The sequence below is a fragment of the Pinus tabuliformis genome, chromosome 1_2 (genome assembly GCF_031772625.1).
Source record: "Pinus tabuliformis cultivar Carrire ecotype Pingquan chromosome 1_2, CPIR1, whole genome shotgun sequence".
NCBI lineage: Eukaryota > Viridiplantae > Streptophyta > Pinopsida > Pinales > Pinaceae > Pinus > Pinus tabuliformis.
The window spans coordinates 1,359,461,358-1,359,486,420 of NC_142298.1; positions in this window are offsets into that span (position 1 = coordinate 1,359,461,358).

A 25,063-nucleotide genomic window follows, 5' to 3' on the forward strand; every position below is an offset into this window, starting at 1 on the left:
AACCGGTGGAGGGCGACTAGTTAACAGTTTTTGGAAGCGGAGGATGCGTACTCCAGTTGAGGACGTTGCAAGTGCAAAATGAACAGAAGGTGGTGTGAGTTTCAGCCGAGCATCTTTTAACTGCGTGATTCGTGGTGAGGGAATGAGGTGGCCAGACCGAACCATTGATCCGATGTCATGGCCATAATTTCTCTGCGTGTTTCTGACCGCCATCACCTCCCCTCTGCCATTAACTGCCTCTACCACTACTAGTCCCGACGATTTCTACCTGAATGGACACTCCACATGTGTTGGCTGCACATCTCGTCAGAAATTTTGAATGTAACTGGACTCGTTCGGATCCCACGAGGCTATGTAACTAGTTGAGGGTGGAAAGTTGATTGGCCACTGATTCCACTTAATCTGAACCATTCCCATAGGCATGCAACTTTTAAAATATAGTTTATGCAATTGACGAATGAGTTTAGGCACTTACCTATGTGGTCACGGCCGCGTTATGCAGACTTCGGGTCTTGGAACCACTCCTTCGTTTGCTGCTGCTTCATGCATGGGTTTTGGAACCCATTCCTTCATTCGTTGATGCTGCATGCACGGGTTTGGAACCTATTCCTTGTTTGCTGTCACTGCATGCCCAGGTTTTGCTTGGCTTCGGCTGCTGATGATATTCTCATGTTCAAGATGAGCCCTTTGCATTTCTCCTTTGTCATTTTCGGCTGCCCCTATCTCCAGAGTATGTCTTCCAGAGGGATCAGCTGCTACAGGATTCCTGTAGGATGTCCTGTAGCTGCTTCTCCTCCTGGAATGCAAGCTAAAATGAGCAGGGCTATACTGCTGACGAGGGATTCGGCTGATGAGGAGTCTAGATGGAGATTGACAGGTATGGTGAGCGAGACACTACTGCTTGATTTGTCACTAAAAGTTCTTGCTGGCAGTATGAGGAAAACAGGGTTTTTTTTTGTGTGACTGTGCAGGAACAAATAACAGGATGGGTGCAACGGAGGTGTAAAGAGATGAAACAGGGTGACATATGGTGATGGACGGAAATAGGGGTGTTTGTAGGCCTAACAGGCAGATTCCAACCTTCAGATTCCCTCCCAAGATCAATTCTGGCCTGTCTGAAGGTTCTACAGGATCTTCCTGTAGAAGACATAGAACTTCCTGTAGAAGGCCCAAAACTTCCTGTAGAAGGTGAAATCTTAACCTGAATGTGATCAAATTTTAGGAAAGGAGAGTGGTCATGGAGGAAGTGTTTGTGAGGGATGCTCGCAGCCTGGTGTTGACCTCTGTCCTTGTTTGGCGTGACCCTCCTAACCCGCAATGCCTTCCCTGCAACCTGCAATTATTCAACAAAAATTTGGTCTATTTCTTGTTTTTTTTTTAGAGAGACAGTTGGGGCGCCTCCAGGAGGTTTTCACCCTCACTGTCTGCCCTGAGCGCCTCTAAGAGGTTTTCACCCAAGGATATTTTTATTCTTTTTCTGTTTTTTCTCTCTCTCTTTTTTTTTTTTTGATGATCAAGGTGTGGGTGGAGTAGAGACAGGGCCCTGCTCCACTACTAGCACTGATTTATCCAGCGTTTCAATGAACTCCTGCTTAGAAAGGGGCTTCTTGTAGATTTTCAATCGATGCCCATTGACGAGCATAGGGATGGCTTCTTCATCAATGGTCCTGATAAGGACTGAACCATTGTCGTTGCATTCTTCCACTGTATATGGTCCCAGGCACCTTGTCCTTAGCTTCCCTTTGAAATCCTTGTATCTTGAATCATATAATAGTGCCCAATCTCCTGGCTGAAATTGCTTCTCTTTAAGGTGTCGGTCATGCCATATTTTTCTTTGAAGTTGGACTACCTCTGAGTGGAGGAGGGCTTGCATTCTTTGTTCATCTAGTCCATTTAGCTGAAGCAGTCTTTCCTGTTATGCATGGTTGAGATCTAGGTCTAGCTGAGCTACCAACCTCAATGTGTTGTATTCAAATTCTATGGACAATAAAGCCTTGTTCTCGTAGACCAGCTCATAAGGTGTGAAACCTGTTGTAGTTTTCCAAGTGGTGTTGTAGGCCCAGGTGGCCTCAACCAAGCGATCTGCCCAATATTTTCTGCTGCTGCTCACCACTTTAGTCAAAATCTCCTCCAAAGCTCTGTTAGTGACTTCCACCTGTCCATTTGCTTGCGAATGATAAGGGGTGGAAGTTCTGTGCTTAATCTTGTGATGAGAAAGAAGGTCTTCAATCAGGTTTAGAGGTAAACTGGCTCCCTTGATTTGTGACTAATTCTCTTGGGTAGCCAAATTTATAGAAGATATTTACCCTCAAAAAATCAACCACTTATTCTTCTGTTGCTGCCTTGATTGCCTTCGTTTTTGCCCACTTTGTCAGGTAGTTGGTGCACACAATGATGTAAGACTTTTGTCTTGAAGGAGGGTTGATAGAACCCACAAAGTCCATGCCCCACTTCTCAAATGGCTCGAAAGTCACCTGAGGTTGGAGGGGCATTTCATCCCTTGGAGTCGGTTTCCCCATCCTTTGACATTGGTCACATTGGCTGATGTATCTTCTGACATCTTGATGAAGAGTGGGCCAATATTAGCTTGCTTGTATAATTTTGAAAGCGATTCTCTTTGCTGCAAAGTGGCCTCCACAGGGTCCATCATGACAGGTCAGGAGGATGTCAAAAACTTACTCCTCCCTGACACAATGCCTCAGAATCTAATCCAGGCCAAGTTTGAACAGGTTGCCCCCAATCCAAGTGAATGGGGCACTTTTCCTCACGATCTTTCTCTTCCCTTTTGAGGATAGGTGTGGTGGGAATTGTTCTGAAACCAGGTAATTTTCTATATTAGCAAACCATGGCGAGAGTACTGAAATAGCAAACATGTGTTCATCTGGCAGTTGATCATCCACCACCCCTTCTTCTCTTGCAGGCAAATCTAGTCTAGACAGAAAATCAGCAACAACATTTTCCTTACCTGGCTTGTCAACAATGGTAAAATCAAATTGCTGCAATAAAAGTAACCATCTAATGATACGGGTATTTACATCAGGTTTATTCATCAAATACCTAATTCTAGCATGATCAGTGTGTACGAATGTTTGATAACCAGTGATGTAGTGTCTGAACTTGTTTAGGGAATGGACTACAGCTAGGAGCTCTTTCTCAGTTACAGTATAGTTTAATTCTGCCTTGGACAGGTTTTTGTTGATAAAGTATATGGCATATGGTAGCTTCTCTTCAACTTGTCCTAAGGCTGCTCCTATGGCTTTGTTCGAGGCATCTGTGTGAATGTGGAAAGGTAGGGCCCAGTTTGGACCTCTCAAGATTGGGGCAGTTACCAGCTTATCCTTCAACACATCTAGAGCCTCTTGACAGTTGTCAATCCATATAAACTCAACATCTTTCCCCAAAAGACTAAACAATGGAGAGGCTAGCTTACTGAAATCTTTAATGAACCTTCTATAATATCCCGCTAAGCCTAAAAAACTCCAAACATCCTTTACCTTTTGAGGAGGTGGAACCCTTTGGATGATAGCAATCTTGTTGGGATCCACCTATAAGCCTTGCTGAGAAATTGTATGACCTAGCATAGTCCCTTCAATCATCAAGAACTCACATTTTTCAGGACTGAGGGATAGGTTCATCTCAATACACTTGGTTAAAACTTTTCCCAGGTTAGTCACTGCTTCCTAGAAGTTGGACCCATAATGGGTAAAGTCATCCATATAGATTTCCACCGAATCATGAACCAGCTCAGCGAATATGCTCAGTACTACTCTCTGGAAAGTGGCAGGAGCATTGCATAACCCAAAGGGAAGGACCCGGTAGGCAAAGGTACCCCATGGACAAGTGAAAGTGGTCTTATCTTGGTCTTCTGGGCTGATTTGGATCTGATTATACCCGTTGAACCCATCTAGGAAAGAGAATAACTTCTTCCCTGCCAGCCCATCTAACACTTGATCTATGAAAGGCAAAGGGAAATGGTCCTTCTTGGTGGCTTTGTTAAGTTCTTGATAATCTACACAGATTCTCCACTTCCCATTTTTCTTGGGCACAAGCACTAGAGGAGAAGCCCACTTGCTGTCAGAGATGGGGTAGATGAATCCTGCATCCAACAACTTTTGCAATTCTTCTTTAACAATGTCCTTAAGGGCTAGATTCGTTCTCCTCTGAGGCTGCCTGACTGGTTTACAATCCTCTTTAATGTTAATGTGATGGGTACAGACCAAAGGGTGGACCCTTTCATCTCCTTATAGCTCCAAGCGAAAGCATCTAGATGGCGGTTCAATAAGCTACACAGCTCCTTCTCCTGAGAGGGGGATAAGGATGAGCTGATCTTCAAGGTTCTTTCAGGGCCAAATTCCACATTCTTAACTCTGGGAGAGGTCAGATCAGCCACACAGAGGTCCACTAAAGTGTTGGTTTGGGTACCTTCCACCAACTCCTCTAATGGCAGCACACTGGGAGGTGGATTTTGAATCAAATTCTCAATCAGGTCATCCTTGGTTTGAGGACCTCTTGGGTGGCTTCCACTGTGAACACTAGTGCAGAGTAGAATTCATCCTCATCTTCCTCCTCCAACCAGAGAGGTAAGTGTTACACTAAAAAATGTCACCATGACTATTTACAGTTAGTATGGCTCAATCAACAGTCATGCTACCCTCTTAGGCAAGTCTTATGCCTCTACTATCCATCTCAAATTCAAAGAAGAGAGAAAGTCTTGTAAAAAATGTGTTTATCTCTGGGGTCGCAGGTTCTCTCTAGCCTTACCTGCGGGGACGCTGACCATGTTCACAAAAGGTGCGTCCTTGGACGCTCTGTATGTTAAGGGACAGGTGCGTCCTTCTGTAAAAGGCAAAATGCGCGAGTTTCATCTTAAAAAGTTACTTGTGGTTACTTCTAGAACTTTCTAGAGGTCGGTTTGATGAATTGGATGCGCCTCCAGTTGGTTCATGTATCTCTATTAAGGGGGAACTTATCCCATCAATAAGGGAGCTATCCCACCCAAAGAGGGGGATTATCCCATTGATGGTGGACCTGAATAACCTCTTTACAGCACTATAAATAAAGACATTGAGCCAGAGGGAGAGGAGGTTGGAGCTATACATTTTCTTTGGGTAAATGCTGCAGGATTTAGGTCTTCCATTAGAGCCTTTGTGAGGAGAGATTGTCTTCACTTGATTCTACTTGGGAGAGGGTGAGCTTTGTCAAAGTAGAGGAAAACCCTTGATGGACCCTGGGAGGAACTTGCACAACACCAAGGCCAGGTTGTAAGAGTTTCTTTGTTTCGTTATTAATACAAACTGGTTTATTTTTCTCAATAGCTTGTGTTAATGAGTTATTTCATGTGTTCCTTGGTCTGCATGTTGAATATATGTTTTATTATATGAAATGCAAGTGCTTGGTAATTGTTTGATTGTTTGTGGTTGCAGGAATTGACTTGAAGGAGGAGCTCATCCGGATCGTCAAGAACGGACTTCAACAACAGCGTTTTGGAATAAGGTAAGCCTAAACACTTGTAGTTTTCATGTTGTAAAAGGTGTATTTAGAGAAAGATCACTCCATTTTGTCTTGTTTGTCATTAGAATGTCTTAGACTTCTAGGAAGGTCAGTCGTGTCCGCACCCTTGACAGATTCCGTGTGACAAATTGGCGACTCCGCTGGGGAATCCATTAATGTGAAAGTCTTTTCCTTTGTGTGAACTTTGCTCTGAGAAAATCATTTTTAGTTTTTGGTTTTTGACTGTGAGAATTAGTATTTGGGTGGCTTAGCTTTAGATTTATTTAGATTTGGTTTTTCTTAACTTTTCCAGAAGGACGCACCCTCTGAGTACTGCACAGTGCGTCTTTGGACGCGCTGTTGCCGTTTGCACAGAGCGGGCCCGCGCCTGTTCTAACGGGTTGCCTGCGTCTTCCTGTAAAAATTTAGGAAAACTCCATTTTTGCTTTAATTGCTTTTAGATTTTGGTTTTTCTTAGTGTTTTCTGCCCAGATCCTTTAGTACCCTGTCAAAAATTTTCACCTGAACTTGTTTCATTAGCATTCCTGCTTTTAGCTTTCATCAATTGGGTGTTTTGAGTCTCTTTTTTGAGAAATTCTTAATTTGATTTCCTTTGGTCATTACTTGGAGGTTTCTCTCAGTCTTTTCACAATTTTGCATCTTTTTGCTTTTGTTTTTGCAAAAAAATTTCCCCCTCATTCGCCGAGGGGGGCTAAATTGTGTATGAGTGTTAATCGCCTTTGAGTGTTTTTATGTTTTGATCTTTGGAACTCTCACCCAATTTTCTCGACTTGCACTTGATTGGTTCTTAGATTACATTAGAATCATCTTGTGTTTGAGAATTCTCTTGCATAGATCACATTTGCATAATTAGAGTTCTCAGTTTCAGAATATGAATGAAAAATGTGCATAGATTACATTTGCATACTTTTCATGTGAATTGTGCATAGATTACAATTGCATAGTTTACATTCTGAAAAATCAATCGTAGATTTAGATCAGCTTTCTTTGATTTGAATTTACACAAAAATAAAAATAAAAATTGGTTTGGAATTGATTTGCATTAGTTTTTCTTGATGAAATTAGTGCATTAGAGAATTTGTTATATTTTCTCTTAATGATCAATTTTTTGCATTGTTGGAAGTGAATGGAAACTCTCTCCTTACTTTAGTTAGGATTCATCGAATTGAAAGGATTGCATTATCATATTCGATTGCATTTAGTTGAGTCGGGTCATAACACCATTGGTTTCATCTCCATTTACCCATTTGAGTAATAACAGCCTTAATAACACAGCGCTTAATTAAAATTCATCTAGTAATTTTTACATTTCTAGGGCTCTGAAACACCAACATAGCTTAGGCTAGGGTCTTGGAGTAGGTGAGTACTTAACTCTCCAAGACTACAAAACCAAACAGATAGTTTATCTTGAGTAGAATAAATCCAATTGTTTCAATTGCACTCTGGGAAAGCTCCTCTTAAAGGAGAAGCACGAGCTCGTGTCCGAACCAGTGAGGGGATCATTCCCCCCTCGTTGGGAACGACGCCAGACAGTACGTATTACAAACGGTAAACCTCGGATTAACCATTGTCGAGGAGCCGGGGGTCACTTATCGGTAAACCTTGGATTACTGTCAAGGAGCCGGTAAGGGGATTGAGCTTGTTACTCTGCCCTTGCGTGCTGTCGGAGTTTAGACTATTCCCCCAGGTGTAATTGTTGTGATTGGTAACTTTAGTGACCATAATCTTTAGGGTTCTACCGAGGTGACGGTGGAGGGAAGGTCCCACTGTACCTGGAGCAGACGTCGGTTATACTCACTTGGATTTTCCGGGGGGTTCACTTCACTTCGAGACGGTTAAAGTGGAGGAACTTGGTCCGGTCTATTCATTAAGCAGGTTGTCGGGGTAACTGTTCCACCCACCACTTCTGTACTGAATTCGGCGATGTTGGATTTCATCACCAACTAGTGTTTTCGGTCCGGAAGGCTACTGTTTGTGTGTGGTTTGACTCCTCGATTTGATAGCGCGTGTTAATTTATTTGTTTTTACTTTTAGAGACCATAGGTGTGAATTGTGAATTTTAATTGTTAGGTGTGAATTGTGTATTGTTAATTTTAGTTTTAAATTGTTAATAAAATTCACTGAAGTTGAATATAATGGCAAATGTTCCGGAATTTATCAACCTAGGAACCCCTCCTAATGAGAATCCTAGTACTTTTCCTTACTTTGGAAATGTTGGTCCTCCTTATATGGCTACTTTGTCATTACCTGGATTTACAATAGGTTTACCGATATGGTTATTTTCAACTTCGTTGGCCCAAAATACTCCAATTGTTCCATCTCAACCGGATGCTTCACCTCAACAGAGTTCACCATCTCAACATCCCCAACCTTCTGTTGACCCTTTACCTTCTTCGCCTAATTTTTCTTCCTCCATTTCTTCCTCTTCGCCTAGTAAAAGCCTTGATGCTAGTAACCAGGAGGCTAAGAAGAAGAAGAAAGGGAAGAAGAAGAAGAAGAAGAAGAAGCAAGATAAGAAAGAAGTCAACCAACCAACCACGGCTGTAAGTGTTAGTTGTGTTGAGGAAAATTCCGACATGCATCGTAAACCCAAATACCCTTGCAGGCTTTGTAAGGGTGACCACTTCCTTGTCAATTGTCCTGGTATTCCAAAGGTCTTGGAAGTATGGTCAGAAAAATCTCATCAACTTTCCATTGATCCATCAACCAGTGATAGTCAGGTTCCTGGGAAAAAGGGTAAAGTTAGGTTTCCTTGTAAGTTATGCAAAGGGAGTCATCAAACTCACATTTGCCCTCACATGGATGAAGCCTCAAAATTGTTGGAAAAACTTACTGTTCCACAGCAAGAATTTCCAACTGGTTACCGTAAACTTTCTCCCAACCTACCGTCAACTGACGGAGTGATTGATCTAAATTCAAGTACAGTCGATCACACTCTCCCATTGGAGAGTGAAACTCATGTCACTCAGGTTGATGATCCATTAGTTGATCAAGTGGTCGATTCAATTTCACATTCGGTCGATCACACTCTCCTTTTCGAGAGTAAATTTCATACCGCTGATGTTCTTCTTGTTACATCGGATTCTTCTATGCCGGGGGCATTTCACCTGTTTCTACAGAACCCCCTCCAAGTACTGAGGTCTTTTCCTTTGATTGGAATAGACTGACAGAACCTCGTCTTCCTTCCCCCATCCCTTTCCAAATCATTGTCAAGGCTGGTGGTAGGGACATACATCGTACTCAGGTAGATGAAGGTGCTTCTGTTAGTATTTTATCCTCAGTTGTTTGGAAAGCTTTGGGTTCCCCTCAGCTTGCGCCTATTACGCAGAATCTGAAAGCTTTTAACAGAACAATTAGTGAACCTTTAGGGATCCTTCCTAAGTTTTCTATTACCTTGGAAGGTAAAACTGTTTGTGTTGATCTTATGGTAGTTCGAGGTCCCTTGGATTTCAATTTACTCCTTGGGCGAGACTATGTTTATGCAATGAAAGCTGTCGTATCGACACTCTTTCGCGTGATGTCTTTCCCTCACAATGGCAGTATTGTGACTGTAGACCAGCTTTCGTTCCCTAGTCTTTTTTCAACTACCAATAATATGACACCCCTTAAAGTTCCTGATTCTAAAGTGGTATCTACCCTGCCACGGGTTAATTATGTGGCAACCGGTCCCATGATTTCAGTTACCGATGTAAGTGAGCCTCTCACTGTTTGCTCATCTTCCTTTGATTTCGCTCCGGTAATTGACATGGAAAACTCTATGGGATTACTTGAACACGATGTTCTTATCCCTTTTGAGTCCCTTGACATGTGTTCCTTCCCAAGAAGTATTCTTCCTTCGGATGAAGACCTCTTGGAAGCCATGATCAAGGTGTGTCCATTGACATGTCTTTCCTCCAGTTGGAAACCATGATCAATGTTACGAGGATAGTTTTTTCCTGTATCAACCTCGTTAAAAAATGAAATAGGCTAGCATGAGGACAGTTCTTTTACTGAGTCAACCTCATTAAAAAATGAATCAGCTAGATTTTCGGATATGTAGGTAGATTGTAGAAAGTAGGATTGTGAGGAAAGTTCCTTTTACTGTGTCAACCTCATTAAAAAATGAATCAGTGTGTGTGAGGAAAGTTCCTTTTACTGTGTCAACCTCATTAAAAAATGAATCAGTGTGTGTGAGGAAAGTTCCTTTTACTGTGTCAACCTCATTAAAAAATGAATCAGTGTGTATGAGGACAGTTCTTTTACTGAGTCAACCTCATTAAAAAATGAATCAGCTAGTTTTTAGGTCATATAGATAGTTAGAAAGTAGGATTGTGAGGAAAGTTCCTTTTACTGTGTCAACCTCATTAAAAAATGAATCAGTGTGTGTGAGGACAGTTCCTGTTACTGAGTCAACCTCATTAAAAAATGAATCAGGTTTGAGGACAGTTCCTGTTACTGAGTCAACCTCGTTAAAAAATGAATCAGGTATGAGGATAGTTCTTTTCTTGTGTCAACCTCTTTAAAAATGAAACAACTCCCTTTTCAAGTTAAATATTGAAAGTAAACCTTCATTTCATCCAGCCGGTTGAATGCAATGAAGCCTGGGGGGCATGTACCTCATTTCGCATCATTATGCTGGGGGCATGCAAACATTTTGAGCATAGTTCCTTGTCTTGTGTCAAGCTCGTTAAAAAATGAAACAAGGATAGGTTAGATAGGTAGATTTTAGAGAGTAGTCATGAGCATAGTTCCTTGTCTTGTGTCAAGCTCATTAAAAAATGAAACAAGGATCATGAGCATAGTTCCTTGTCTTGTGTCAAGCTCGTTAAAAAATGAATCAAGCTTTTTAGAGTAGAGTTTTTTGTTAGGTAGATTGTAGAGAATAGTTATGAGCATAGTTCCTTATCTTGTGTCAAGCTCGTTTAAAAAATGAAACAAGGGTTTGAGGATAGTTCTTTTCCTGTGTCAACCTCATTAAAAAATGAAACAACTCCCTCGAGTCTTTCCAAGATTTTGAAAGTAAAGCTTCATTCCATCCACCTCATTGAATGCAATGAAGCTTGGGGGGCATGTACCTTGATTTGCATCATTATGCTGGGGGCATGTGAACTTATAACAAGCATAGTTTTTTGTTTCAAGCTTGCATAAACATGAAACTGAATCCGAGCATAGTTCTTTTCCTGTGTCAAGCTCGTTAAAAAATGAAACAAATCCTCCTCTAATTGAGTCGAGAGTTTGAATAGACCTCATAGATGTTAGGTTGTACGTTTAGGTTAGTTATTTCAGTTTTTGCATAATTTTCTTACAGTTTTAGGTCGAGTCTTTCAAATGATCTCGTTCTTGAACCTTCATTTCATCCACCTTAGTTGAATGAAATGAAGCTGGGGGGCATGCGCTCTAACAGCTATGCTTAGGGGGCATCAAGCACAGTTTTATCTCTGTTTCAAGCTTGTGTAAAAATGAAACTAATTTGAAGCATAGTTTTTCTCTGTTTCAAGCTTTTGTAAAAATGAAACCTATCTCGAGTCAATTTCAGTTATTTTCAAGACTCGTTAAACTCATGAAAATACCGAGATTATTTTGCTATCTTTCATTCTCGTACAACAAATGAAAATGCCGAGATCTTTCCGTCTTTTCCTACTCGTAAATTAAATTGAAAGTCGGCCATATGAGTACATTTTTATCATTTTTTCGAACTCGTTAAAACTTACAAAAAAGTGAAAACCATGAGTACATTTTTATCCCTTTTTTGAACTCGTTAAAACTTACGAAAAAGTGAAACCTTGGAGTTCTCTTTTAAGCCCTTTTCAGACTCTTAAAACATGAAAAGATTGCCGAGCGTTTCTTTTACACTCGTTAAAACGGAATTAAAAGACGGTCCCCTTTTAGCTCTTTTCTGACCGCAAAATCAGGAAAAGATTGCCGGGTTTTTGTCGTTTCAAACTCGATAAGGAAATAAAACGACGTGTCCTTGATCGCTTTTTACTTTTCAGGTCAACGACACTATTATGAAAGTACTCCTTGGTCGCAAGATCAAGCGGTTCCCCCAGGTATTATTTTATACTTTTTCGGGCTTGAGGGACACAAATATACGAAAAAGTTCAACATGGAGTCTCCTTTTGTTTTTTCAGACTCTCTAAAAATGAAAAACACCGAGTTTCTCCTATACTGGGCTCGTTAAACATTTCACAGTAAAGGACCTGTTCAATTACAAACAGGAACGAACCACTCCTTCCTAGGGTTCGAATTTAAACTAGGTTGGACTCGTCCGAAGGATGAGCTTATAATCAAGCATATGTTATCCTCCTCAAGCTTGTTAAAAATAAAGAGGTACTTGCCAGAAATGGTGGGGGAAAAGAGAGAAGAATGAACCTGTTTGTTACCTTTTGTCTCAAAAGAAACTTTATTACCACTCTTGAACACGACACTTTTCATTCACCTGGGTTGGGAAATCTTTTACCTCACAGTTGATCAAACCACTTTGAAAGTCTTTAACCGGGTTCCAGGGATTAACTTTGAGTTATTCGTCACCAAGCCATCTGTCGTGTCGTTATGTGTTCAAGAGGTCTGCAAGCAAAACTTTCATCTGCAAAATACTTTTCATCCATTTGACCATCCCTGAGTCAGTCCTTACAGCAACATTTCTTCAACTTGAACAATGATTTCGTGTTGCGGGCTTGCCTGCAATGGGTCGCTTTCTATCGACATCGACACATTATCTAGAAAGATGACTTAGGAATCGACAGCACCTTGAAGTCTGCATGCATCAATGGCAGGTTTCTCGCCTTTGACGTTAGTTTACATCATTGACTTTCGATCAAAGGATTCCGTGAAGTGTTCGACATCAAAACATCTATTCACATTTCACGGGTTGTGCTTGGTACTTTGAGAACCATTGACATTACTGGTGGTCTCTCTCACGCTTGTTAACAGTTTACATCATCGACTGGTAATCAAGTGGTTTCTAACATGTTCGACATCAAATCATTTAATCACATGGCTAGAATCGTACCAATTCGGGAAGTAGAAGTGAAGACCCTGGATCTAGTTTCTACCATCCAGGCTGCGAGGAGTTTTGTATTCATTATCTATGTAGACTAATCATAAACAGATGGCTGCGTCCATACTGTGTCTACAAAAGTCTATAAAAATGATGTACTACAAGATCATTCCTGTATCAGAGTAGTTAGTCCATTAGTTAAAGTTTTGAATCTGAGTATGGGAATGCCTACCTCAGTGATGATATAATCTTATACATGTATTTTGTGTTGAAAATTGCAGGTTCCAACCAGGTCATCCACAAGACAATCCTTGAAATGATAAAGCGCTTCACCCTTCCTAGAATTACAAAACCCTAATCTATTCCAGGCTTCGCACTTTAGGGGGCAATCTGTTACACTAAAAAATGTCACCATGACTATTTACAGTTAGTATGGCTCAATCAACAGTCATGCTACCCTCTTAGGCAAGTCTTATGCCTCTGCTATCCATCTCAAATTCAAAGAAGAGAGAAAGTCTTGTAAAAAATGTGTTTATCTCTGGGGTCGCAGGTTCTCTCTAGCCTTACCTGCGGGGACGCTGACCATGTTCACAAAAGGTGCGTCCTTGGACGCTCTGTATGTTAAGGGACAGGTGCGTCCTTCTGTAAAAGGCAAAATGCGCGAGTTTCATCTTAAAAAGTTACTTGTGGTTACTTCTAGAACTTTCTAGAGGTCGGTTTGATGAATTGGATGCGCCTCCAGTTGGTTCATGTATCTCTATTAAGGGGGAACTTATCCCATCAATAAGGGAGCTATCCCACCCAAAGAGGGGGATTATCCCATTGATGGTGGACCTGAATAACCTCTTTACAGCACTATAAATAAAGACATTGAGCCAGAGGGAGAGGAGGTTGGAGCTATACATTTTCTTTGGGTAAATGCTGCAGGATTTAGGTCTTCCATTAGAGCCTTTGTGAGGAGAGATTGTCTTCACTTGATTCTACTTGGGAGAGGGTGAGCTTTGTCAAAGTAGAGGAAAACCCTTGATGGACCCTGGGAGGAACTTGCACAACACCAAGGCCAGGTTGTAAGAGTTTCTTTGTTTCGTTATTAATACAAACTGGTTTATTTTTCTCAATAGCTTGTGTTAATGAGTTATTTCATGTGTTCCTTGGTCTGCATGTTGAATATATGTTTTATTATATGAAATGCAAGTGCTTGGTAATTGTTTGATTGTTTGCGGTTGCAGGAATTGACTTGAAGGAGGAGCTCATCCGGATCGTCAAGAACGGACTTCAACAACAGCGTTTTGGAATAAGGTAAGCCTAAACACTTGTAGTTTTCATGTTGTAAAAGGTGTATTTAGAGAAAGATCACTCCATTTTGTCTTGTTTGTCATTAGAATGTCTTAGACTTCTAGGAAGGTCAGTCGTGTCCGCACCCTTGACAGATTCCGTGTGACAGTAAGTCATGTTTGACATTGGCCCATTCTTATTGGTCATGTTCCCAGCTCGACAACTGATGTAAGCATATGCAGTAGCTAACCAATTCCTCCCAAAAATGAGGGGGTATCCAGTGAGTTTTGCCTTTGGCTGAAGGACCAAAAAGTCCACAGGGTACTCCCAAGAATCAACAGAGACCAAGACATCTTCCACAATCCCTTTGGGAGTCACGGTGGAGCGGTCTGCTAACTGTCGTACTGTCGAGGTCTTTCTTAGGGAATCCTGAAGGTTAAGTTTGAGCATAGTGTCCCTGGTCATCACATTAATGGCATCCCCTAGATCAATCAGGGTGTGGGCGATTATGGTGCCATTGATGTGGACGTCCACTACAGGACTCCCAGGGTCCAAATATTTTGGACAGATTACTTGTCCCAACATTAGGTCGGACAGTTTTCCTATGACATTGATAGTTGGGCCATCTCTCTTGCGCCTTCCTGGGTGCCTGAAACACTTCTCTTTGATCATTTTTTTGTAGATTGGTACATCTTTGATGACCTAGAGAAGTGGTATTCTTACACACAGCTGTTTAAGTTCTCCCAGAAGTTCAGTCTCTTCTGGGTTTGGTTGCGTGTTTCCAGTTAGTCTCTCAGGAAAGGGTGGAATGGCTTTGGGTTCACTTTCCTATTTCTCTTCTTCATCCTCCAGAGGAGGAGGTTGATGATCTGGAAGGACCTTCCTAGATCATAGGTTGATATCCTGAATCTCCACAACATAGGTAGGGCATGTTGTCTCTCCAGTATACACCTGCTGGGCCTGTCTGTTGTTGGGGTTCAGGTTCGGTTGAGCAGGCATCTGGGGTTGTCTTAGAGGAGAAGGAGGTAATGGTTGTGGTTGAGTAGGTGGTGGAGGCAGAATAGCGGGAGGAGAGTTGTACTGGGGCCTCCACCCCTGTTGCGGTGCATTCCACTGAGGTTGTGGTTGAACATGAGAATGAAACGAATGAGCAGCAGGTTGAGTATGGTATTGAGGTGGATATGACCAAGGAGGGGGTGCGGACCAGGAAGGATGAGCGGGGGGACCCCAAGAAGGTATGTGAGTGGATTGGTTGGGGTTGTAATATGTTTGGGATGTCCCTTGCATCCCCTGCTGGTAAGGTCTGGATCCATGTGACCTCCTTTGGTTGAGGAAGTAGAGTGGTTCAGTGGCTCCTTCAGCCCCTTGGTACACAACTTTAAGTCCGGGTAAGGTTGGGCACTGGTTTGTAGGGTGGTCTTCCTAAAAAACGAAACATACCTCTACTAAGTGCAATGGGAACTCATTCTTAGGATGCTTCCTTATGCATCTGGGACAAAAGATGGCCAGAGCCCTCTCAGCTTCCTCTTTCTTTTGTTGGATTCGGAAAGTATCCAATTGCATGGCAATGGTCTGTCTCACCTCGCTTTTAAGGTCTTCCATCTGATTTGTAAACTCATGTTTGGAGAAGGTTGCACTAGCTGAAAGTGGATTCCCCCTACCTATTTTCTGGGCTGCCCTAGAATGGTTCCTAAACACAGTCTTTATGTCCTCATAAGGTAGTTGGTAGATGTCTCCTCTAGCTAGCAAATGGAGGGTATCTAGAAGGTCTTCAGGGACTCCTCGGAGCAGCACTAGCTTTAGAGATTCAGGGTCAAGTGTGCACCTGGCCCTTTTATAACTGAGTTGGAACCTTTCTTCATAGTCTTCCAGAGACTCATCACTTCCCATGTTCATTCGAAAGATTTCTCCCTTCGTTTCCTTTGACCTATAGTAGTCCTGATATTTGTTGTTAAATTCTTGCTGCATTTGAGCCCAAGTTGTGATACTGTTTCCAGGTAACCCCATGAACCAGCGTAGTGCTGCATCCTTGAGGGTCGAAGGAAAGAGTTTCAACTTTTGCTCGTCTTTTGCATAGTCATAAGTTCGACAAAGGACAACAAACTCAAACAAGAAGGTGTCAGGGTCTTCAGTGGTCAATCCATGGAAGTGAGGTAAGGCTGAGGGACTTATGTTTTTCATTTTTGTGTCCCCATTTGTCTCTCGGATGGGAAAGGCACCTTCTATTCTTTCCTCATTCCCTATACCGTTCCTGTGTTCAGCCATGGTCTCAAGAGGAACGTTTTCTTGCTCTTCTTCTGTTATAGGGTCTTCGTATATCTCTGGAGGTTCACCTATAGGTTCTTCTAGATCACCACCACCGAAGAAGAGAGAAGGGTGACTCAGTGATGTGGTGGGGGTGTTGGGTAAGAATTTTCTTGTATGGTCTCTGTTCCTACGAGGCATGAAAATGAAATATTTTTGGTTGATTTTTGCTTTTTCTGCTTGTACCTGCAAAACTGAAATGGATTGAACTGCAACTAACTAAAATCTATCTTGCTGAAATGAAAATGTAGAATTGAAATGAAAGCAGGAAAGGACTAAAATGAAATTGCAGAAAGGAAATTCTAAGCTACGCTTGCAGAATTGAAATTGCTGAATTGAAATGCTAGTCTAGGAAAGCAGGAAATGTCTAATCTAATTTTTCGGAAATGAAATTGCAGAATGGAAATGAAACAACTACTCTACGCTTGCTAAAATAAACTACTGAGCAGAAGGTTGTAGTAGAAAATAGAAGAAAAGCAGAAATCACAAATACTCTGACGCTTCCCCAGCAACAGTGCAAAAAGGATGGTGGGATTTAGTATTGCACAATGATGCTGCAACTCCTGGGACTCCCTTCTTTAATTTTATCAACCTGGTAGTTCGTAACAAACTTGGAAGCGATGGTGCTGTATGCACAAGTACTAGCTCTTACTGCAGGCTGTCACTTGATCAGCTGGCACAAGTTCGCTAGGAGCTCAAGGGAAGGAATCTCGAAGTTGGAGTTGGAGCAGGTTGTATGATGAAGGAAGGATAGGCAAGGATGTATTACAGGTGATCTGCACACTATTTCTCAAAACTAATCAAACAAAGACTATGCAAACCAAAGATCTAGCTATCTTGACCTAATTTGACCTAGAAACCCATCAATCATGATGAACAAAACTTTATTGGTAGAAAATCATGTAAGATAACTATGAAAACTAAGCAAGAATAGATCTACATATGTAATCACAATTGGTATAACCTTTTGAAACTGAGAATCTAATAGTAGCAATTGCATGAAGAAGCAAGAACAACGTTTTTGTGGCAGCAAGGACACGGTCTCAGCTCATGGTCCCAAGGAGGGATAGGTGAGATCAAAGGTTGCTTGATGGCATTTTTCGAAGATCTTTTCTATTACCAACCTATCGAATCAATCTGAATCATGAAAATCTATTTCAATCATCAAAAATGACCTAAGTAACAAAGCAATATGTTAATCTAAGTAGCAGAAATTATTCTAGGAATGTAGCAAAAACATATAAAAGTACACAAAAGGAGGTACTGGAACTTGGGTTGGGCCCAAAAGCTAAAACCTCCTAAGAAAAAGCTCAGAGCTGATGCAAAATGAAAACAATCTCCATTACTCAAAAAATAACCATGTCACAAAAATGTTTACAACAAAAGCTCCAAAATGGGCTGGAAGGCAAAGCAGCACTAAAGTGCGAAAATACAATTGTTCAAAAGATAACCTATGAAGGCTGGAAGCCTTCCTATTTATGCACTACGAGGACCTCCAACAGCCCTCCTTAACTCAAGGGGCTTGGCTGCTCAAAACTGCAAGTCGTCAGCCACTTCACAAAAGCTTCTCGGCTGCCCTTGGGGATCATCTTCGGTGGGCTGCTGAACTCCGAGCTGATGGTGGAGAACTCGAGGAAGGGGTCATTTAGTGCAGGAGACACCCTTCCTACAAATCCTCAGCCTTGTTCCCTTGTATTTGGCTGTCAACTGGCTCATAAATGCTTGACCTTGGTCCAAAAGTTGTCCAAAAATCTGCAATAAGCACGTATTAGACTTCATGGTCAAGTGATTATTCTCATTCATTCAATTAACATAAATATACTCAAAAGCATGCATAAACTATGAATAATGGTGGATTAATGGAGAACAATAGGCAAAATGAGCCCAATAATTTACCCATTTTTGGGGCTCATCACGGCCTACACAGGAAAATACACTAAACATGGAAAAAATCCGCAGAGAACACTATTCACCGGACTTCAAATCTTCATAATTGCACACTATATCCCTATCGGGTCCACCTAAAATTGCTATCACAAGTCTCTTTGGCCCTGTTCCAAGGTTTCCCTTCGTATTTTAAAAATACATTAAAACATGGAAAAATCCTGAAAGATGGCTTTATGGGATTTGAAATATTATGTATTTTTATTCGCAGACCCTTTCAGGTCCGGTCTTCATCGCATTGACACTTTCCCATCGTATTTCATTTATCAAACGAAATACGTGGAAACACAATGAAACTGTCGTTCGAAAAATCTGAGACTTTATAGAATATTGTGTGTAACGTTATCGGGTCCGCGGCGTGTTAGAGCCTAGATCAACCTTAGGCTGAAGAGAGGCAATCTTAGGATAACCACAAACCACGTTTAACCTGGTAGCTAGCCTGTTGGCTTATTTGGGCCTGACCCAGGTTCGGAAGAATTGTTTGGCCAAACAAATCCCGTAGCTACCGGCCCTTTCGGCAACAGTGCGCGAAGCGCAGACTGAGGTCTCACCTGAGGTAGCAAGGGAGGGTGCTGGAACCAAGTTTTTGCACCCTGGGGATGTCTTGGATGTGGGTTGGGGCTCACGCACTAATCTACAGCCTCGCGCTGCCCTAGATCTGCGTATATCAGAGTATCCTAATCGCGCTTATTACAGATTGAGTCACTTATTACTGGTTTGATCTAGTCAAAGTGGTCTTTAAGCAAACATTTATTACTTTTGGTTACTTTGTGCATCAAGATTAACCCAGTTCACATGTATTCAATCATAGCAAATGCAGAAATCACAATAGTTCATTTATCATAAAACAATGAAGTTGCAATTAGCACAGAATTCAGAAGAAACTTATCTTTATTATCAATTTTCACCAATACATCCAGATCCACCCTGCACACTTAGTTGTAGGGGTCTGCGCACACAGCTGCGGACTTATCAGGCCTCTGTGCACACAGCTGTAGAGCCTCTACCTTCTACCCTACTCCCTTGACTCAGACTTATAGATGATTTCAAGCTATTGCCTTTTAGAACCCCTTACCTTCCATCTTCTAAAAGAACTACTTTTCCCTCATAGATCCATGCTCTATTTATATTCTCCCTTGGCCCGCGATCCCACTGCGGGCTGACTCTATTACCATTTCTTTACAATATTTTCGGGTGAACTACCCTTTGACTCAACCTACTATAGCTCATGCTCTGCGCTTTCCACAGAGTCTTTTACCCTAATATTACCCAAAATTCTAGGCTTTGCACCCCATACTCGTTTAGCGGGGCTTTCGCTACTCGACAATCCCCCAACACAATCATCGTGACTCATCTCGAGTCACTGAGCAGGTGCGTCCATCTTTACGTGGAGGTCAGTCAACAACTTCTATGCGTCGCTCGTACTAGCAGCAAATTCTTCCGTCATGCGCTGCTTTCGTTCCACCTATGGTACCGATATTTCTGCCTTTCTCTCCGTTGTCTCCATCCTAGCACATTCGGCCCTCATGTGTGCTACCTTATTCTCTATGGTGGTTGAAATTGTAAATGCCTCATCCAACCATGGCTGGATACGAGCTTTCACCACTGATTCCTTCTGTCTTACGGCTTCGGCCTAGATTTTCATGTCTTGTACCTCCCTCATCTTAGCCAACCATTGCGGGATAGCAACAGTCTGCGCGGTTCCCCAGAGCTGATCATAGGCGTGTTGAAGTTCCTGGACCTCTGCTTCCAACCTATGGAGTGTGGGATCTTCCTGGAGGATAGTGAGAATATCAATCGATTGAGTTATCAACTCGGTACATTCTTCGAGTGATCATGCAAGCATCACGCGCTCCATATCAATAATGTTCTAGCGTTGTACCACTACCTCTAGAGGCATTGGTTGTGGGACCTGCAATTTCAACTTGGCGATCTGCACACTGAGTTCGAGCCGTAGCCATGCGGCCTCTTCTTTGGTCCTTCAAAACTCCGTAGCCAATGTACGAATATGTGCTTCAACAGGCAAGTCCCCTGTAATATCTAACGCCCGAGCACTCAAACAGGCGTCCACTACTACCTTTTCCATCTGCTGTTTTTGTGTGACTGCTTCATCGCGTTGGAGCTATAGCTATTCAATATTAATTTTCTGCTCTTGGAGTATCTGGTCAGCGCGACCGACCCTTGCGTGAAGTTCGATTGTGGTGATATCGTGGAGTTTTTGCAAACTATCACGTGGGAGTGCAGCGACGTTCAATCCCAATCCAGTAAGTCGTTCTAGTATGACTCAGTCTTCCGGTTGGTTGGTGATCAATGCGTCTATCGGAATCGGAGTAGAATGAGCAACCTGAGCTCTGAGCAATGGTTCTACAGCTGTCATACCAGAGGCTCCTATAGAAACGCTAGGGCTGACCTGCGTAATTCTTGATCCCAGTTCATGTAACTACGTCCGGAGCTCCCCCAACGGAATGTGCTTCTCCGACATAGCCTCATCGACGGCCTCCCGAGTAGCTTTGCGAACGATGTTTTTGATGTAATTTAGATTGCCCTCCGTTAGGGTGGTAACTTCACTGTCAGTCTTAGATGCTTTTGCTTTCTTTCATGCCTTCGGTCGCTCTAGTGTGGCTGAGCGCTTTAGTGGGGTACCCGTAGTAGTGGACGACATATCCATTGCAGCCGGTTGAGTAGTTTCCTTCTGAGTGCCTTTGTCCGTTTCTGATGTCTGCGTGCCTAGTACTGGTTTTTCCATTGCTGCGAGTTTTTCCTCTCGCACTGCCTTAACCTCTGCAGCATACTGTTCATTCCTCTTTTGTTGTGTGGTGCACTTGGTTGCCTCTTTTTGTTTCTGAATAGTAGCCTCATCTTGTTCCACTGTGGATCAGGTCATTTTGGACCTCGGTTTCGATGCAAATGTCTTGCCCAGGCAGACATGGGAGCGTATTGGCAAACCCCCACTCCAATGGTCTCCGATCCAATTATGGATGGAAAATAAGTAGAATATCTTGCCCATGGGTAGGCTGCAAGGAATCAAAGTAGATCTGGATGGTGCAAGCACTAGAATAGACTTTGAATTTATTAAGATAGTGGACGAAACAAGCCTGTACCCTGTGTTGTTGGGAATAAACTGGGCCATCGAAATGAATGGGATTATTAATCTCAAGCAGAGGAAGATGATATTTGAGAACAAGTTGCGCTGCGTAGTTGTTCCGCTAGATCCAACCGAGCGACCCGGCTACTCAGAACCTATGCACGACGATGAGCAGGACGAAGCATTGGATTGCATCTACCAAATTGCCACACAAGGGCCAATAAAGGGTAAGGTAATGGAGGAACGGATAATTTCACAGGGTTACACGGAACCATATATTGATGATTTGGAGGAAGAAGACGAGCAATGGTAGAACAAAATGAATGGGGCAACTACTTTAAGCTACAATATGCTGACAAAATCTGTGTACTATGTTAAAGCTCAGGACTGTTGGGTAGCGAAAGCCCCGCGGAACGAGTATGGGGTGCGAAGCCCAGAAATTTGGGTAATATTAGGGTAAAAGACTCTGCGGAGCGCGAACTATAGTAGGTTGAGTCAAAGGATAGTCCGCCCAAAAATAATGTAAATAAATAGTAATAAAGTCAGCCTGCGGAGGGATTGGGGACCAAGGGAGAGTATAAATAGAGCGTGGCTCTATGAGGCAAAGGCAGTTCTTTTAGAAGATGGAAGGTAATGGGTTCTGGAAAGCAATAGCTTGAAAGCGTCTGTAATTCTTAGTCAAGGGAGTAGGGTAGAAGGTAGAGGCTCTGCATCTGTGTGCGCAGAGGCCTGGTAAGTCCCCAGCTATGTGCGTAGACCCTTACACCTGAGTGCGTAGGGTGGATCTAGATGTATTGGTGAAAATTGATAATAAATATAAGTTTCTTCTGAATTCTGTGCTAATTGTGACTTCACTATTTTATGATAAATGAACTACTGTGATTTCTGCATTTGATGTGATTGAATACATGTGAACTGAGCTAATATTGATTCGCGAAGTAACCAAAAGTAATAAATGTTTTCTTAAAGACCACTTTGACTAGATCAAACCAGTAATATGTAACTCAATCTGTAATAAGCGCCATTAGGATATTCCGATTTGTATGGATTTGGCGCAGCACGAGGCTAAGAACAGCACGTGAGCCCCAGCCCACATCAAAGGCATCCCCAGGGTGTGGAAACCTAGTTCCAGAACCCTCCCCTGCTACCTCGGGTGAGACCTCAGTCCCCGCTTCACGGGCTGTTGCCAAAAGGGCCGGTAGCTGCAGGATTTGTTTGACTAAATAATTCTTTCGAACTTGGGTCAAGCCCAAATAAGCCAGCATAGCCCTACCAGGTCGGGAGAGGGATCTCTCCTTGTCAATCCCAGTGGAGATAACTTAAATAAGAATAGATTTTAGGCTAGGTATAGTAGCTCCAGGGTTTTTGATTGATTTTGAAGGTTTGGTTGCTGGATCAAATGGAGCAGGCAGCTTAGGTCTCGGAAATCAAATCAGGGATGCAGACATGTTCTGTGGGGCGAGATAGATAAGTGTTTATGCACTAGTAATCGAGTGAGATGGTTGGTTTAAGATTGTTGAGGGGCTGAGGAGGGCATGTAGAGACCATGAATCCTCTTCAAATTGTTGAAAACATTAAGAACTAAATGCATTCCCAAGGCAAAGTACTATTATCAATGTATTTTGCCTATTTCTCTTGATTCATTTAGTTAAGAAGAATGGAAAAGGTTTTGAAACATATAACACATAAGAATAACTTATTACAAAAGAAGAAACAATACAAAAACACAGTATCACAAGAATCCCACAAAAATAGCTGCAAAACCTGGTTTTATTCCTTTCCAATCTGTTGATACAAGTATACAATGTGTGCACCACTTCCAAAAGAGACCAACCCTGACAAATGACTAAGAAAGCACATAATATAGAAAATAAAACAACCTGAGCTAGCCATCAGGGGTCGAATCCAAGAGATCAGTAGCTGTTTCAACCACATCTAAACTAGGAACAAGAAAATAGGTAGTGGAATAGCTTACCTCTAAAACCAAGGAAACTGATACATTCACTTCCAAACCACTTGTAACTGATGTATCTACCCCCTCAAGTCATTTTAAATTCATATTTACATTGCATTACATCATTTACAATCATAAATTCACCAAGGATGAGAGAAAAATTCAACTGGCAGTCAAACTAGAAAATTTTCGGAGTTTTTGGCAAAAATTGGCAAAATCAGCTATATGAGCAGCGCCGCTTCTGGCTTGCTTTTGAAGGTCATACACTCCACCAAATCAGGCCCAAGATAGCTTATAGAAATCTATGTCTATCTAGTTTCTGAATCATCTTGAATTTCCTGATTTGGAGGTCATTTGCCACTTCAAAAATGAATTCTCCCAAGACTGCTTCCTATGGGTGAAAAAAGTGGCAGAAAGGGAAATTTTTTAGCGTTTTTTTCCCTTTAGGTGACCCCGTTTTTCTCCAAATGAGATGAAAATTTCAGGGATTAATGTCCTCTTTATGATGAATCTAGATCTATAAGCCATTCTTCCTAAGGATTCACCAATCAAGTGCGCAACGCTAGTGGCGCTGCGCATATACCACAATTTCCTGTGTTGCATAATTCAAAAATTTGAAATTGACAAAATTGTTTCAAAATTTGCCCAATTTTGGCTCAAAGCTACTTCATGGGTTACTTTGTTGGGCTAATGTAACATCAACCAAGATATTGAGCTTATCCTTCTTCTTTTCGCTTTTTAAGGCCCTATTTAATCTTGCCTTAAGTTGCTTAATCCTCATGTTGCATATCTTATTCCGAGTCAAATAATGATAAGCCATATGGTGAAGCATTTTCTTTTCTTTATTAGCCTTCTCTAGCAACTTTTCAAGGTGAATGTTCACCCTCTCTAACCAAGTTTCTTGGTCATCTTCAATTTCTTGTTCAATGGAGGTCAACTTGACCTTTGCCTTCTTTGCCTCTTGCCTCTCTTCTCTAAGCATTTGCAACTCCATGATAACCTACTTGTCAGTTAGTTGCTTGTTTTCCTACTCAAAGTAATTAATGATCCATTTTTCTCTTTCCAAATTGACTAATAGGGCTTGAATGTCAGCCTTTTTCTCCTTGATGATCAAATCTTTGACACTCCTTTGATTTTGAGCACCTAAGTCCATGACATTCACTCCTTGTGTCTCCTCATGGTCAACAAGGACAAAATCTCTCTCTCGTCCATCACTAGGATCATCCTCATGCAACTTTTTCTTTCCTTTATCTCTGCCCTTCTATTGCTGCCCAACCTGTACCTGTTTAGCTGGAGAATAAGGCAAATCCCCTTCCACTCCTTGTGGAGATAGTACTCACTTGGTAGCTATGAAGAGCATCCTAGTTCCTCTCGCATAAGTGACAAGCATAGGTACCCCCACAGTTTTAGTTTCTTAAACCTTTTGTTGTCCTGCAAGTCCACCTTCCTCCTGATGCACTGATGAAAATATTTGAGGGCCTTTGAACACCTCATGAGAAATGAAGGTTTCCCATGGCATTCCCAACTGATTCAGCTGATGTAAAACAACAATTTTAATTAAAGAGAAATGATAAATACTGTTGAGTTGTTGTGGGTAGGGTTTCTTCTTTGCAAAAAGTGCCATCTTCTCTATGTTTTTGCATATGAAGTAGGGGATATTCATCATTCTCACCCTGGTAAAGTGCATCAACAATCTAATATGATAAGCATACAATCTGGAGAACCTACCCTCACAAGTAAAATACTTGATGATGACCTTCATTAGTGAAGCAAACCTGTCCTCCAAGAATTTGAAAGGAAACACTCTGTTGATTTTGCTATGGTATTTAGCCTTAATATAAGGCTCATAGTACTCCTGGTCAATGTTCTATCTTTTGTTCCATTTCTCACCTACATCTGGAATGCCTGTAGCCTCTGAGATAATAGTAGGTGACAAAGTAAATGTGACACCAACAAGATTTACTACATTGTTGTCTAGATTTGTTACAAACAATCTTGCTAATTCATGATG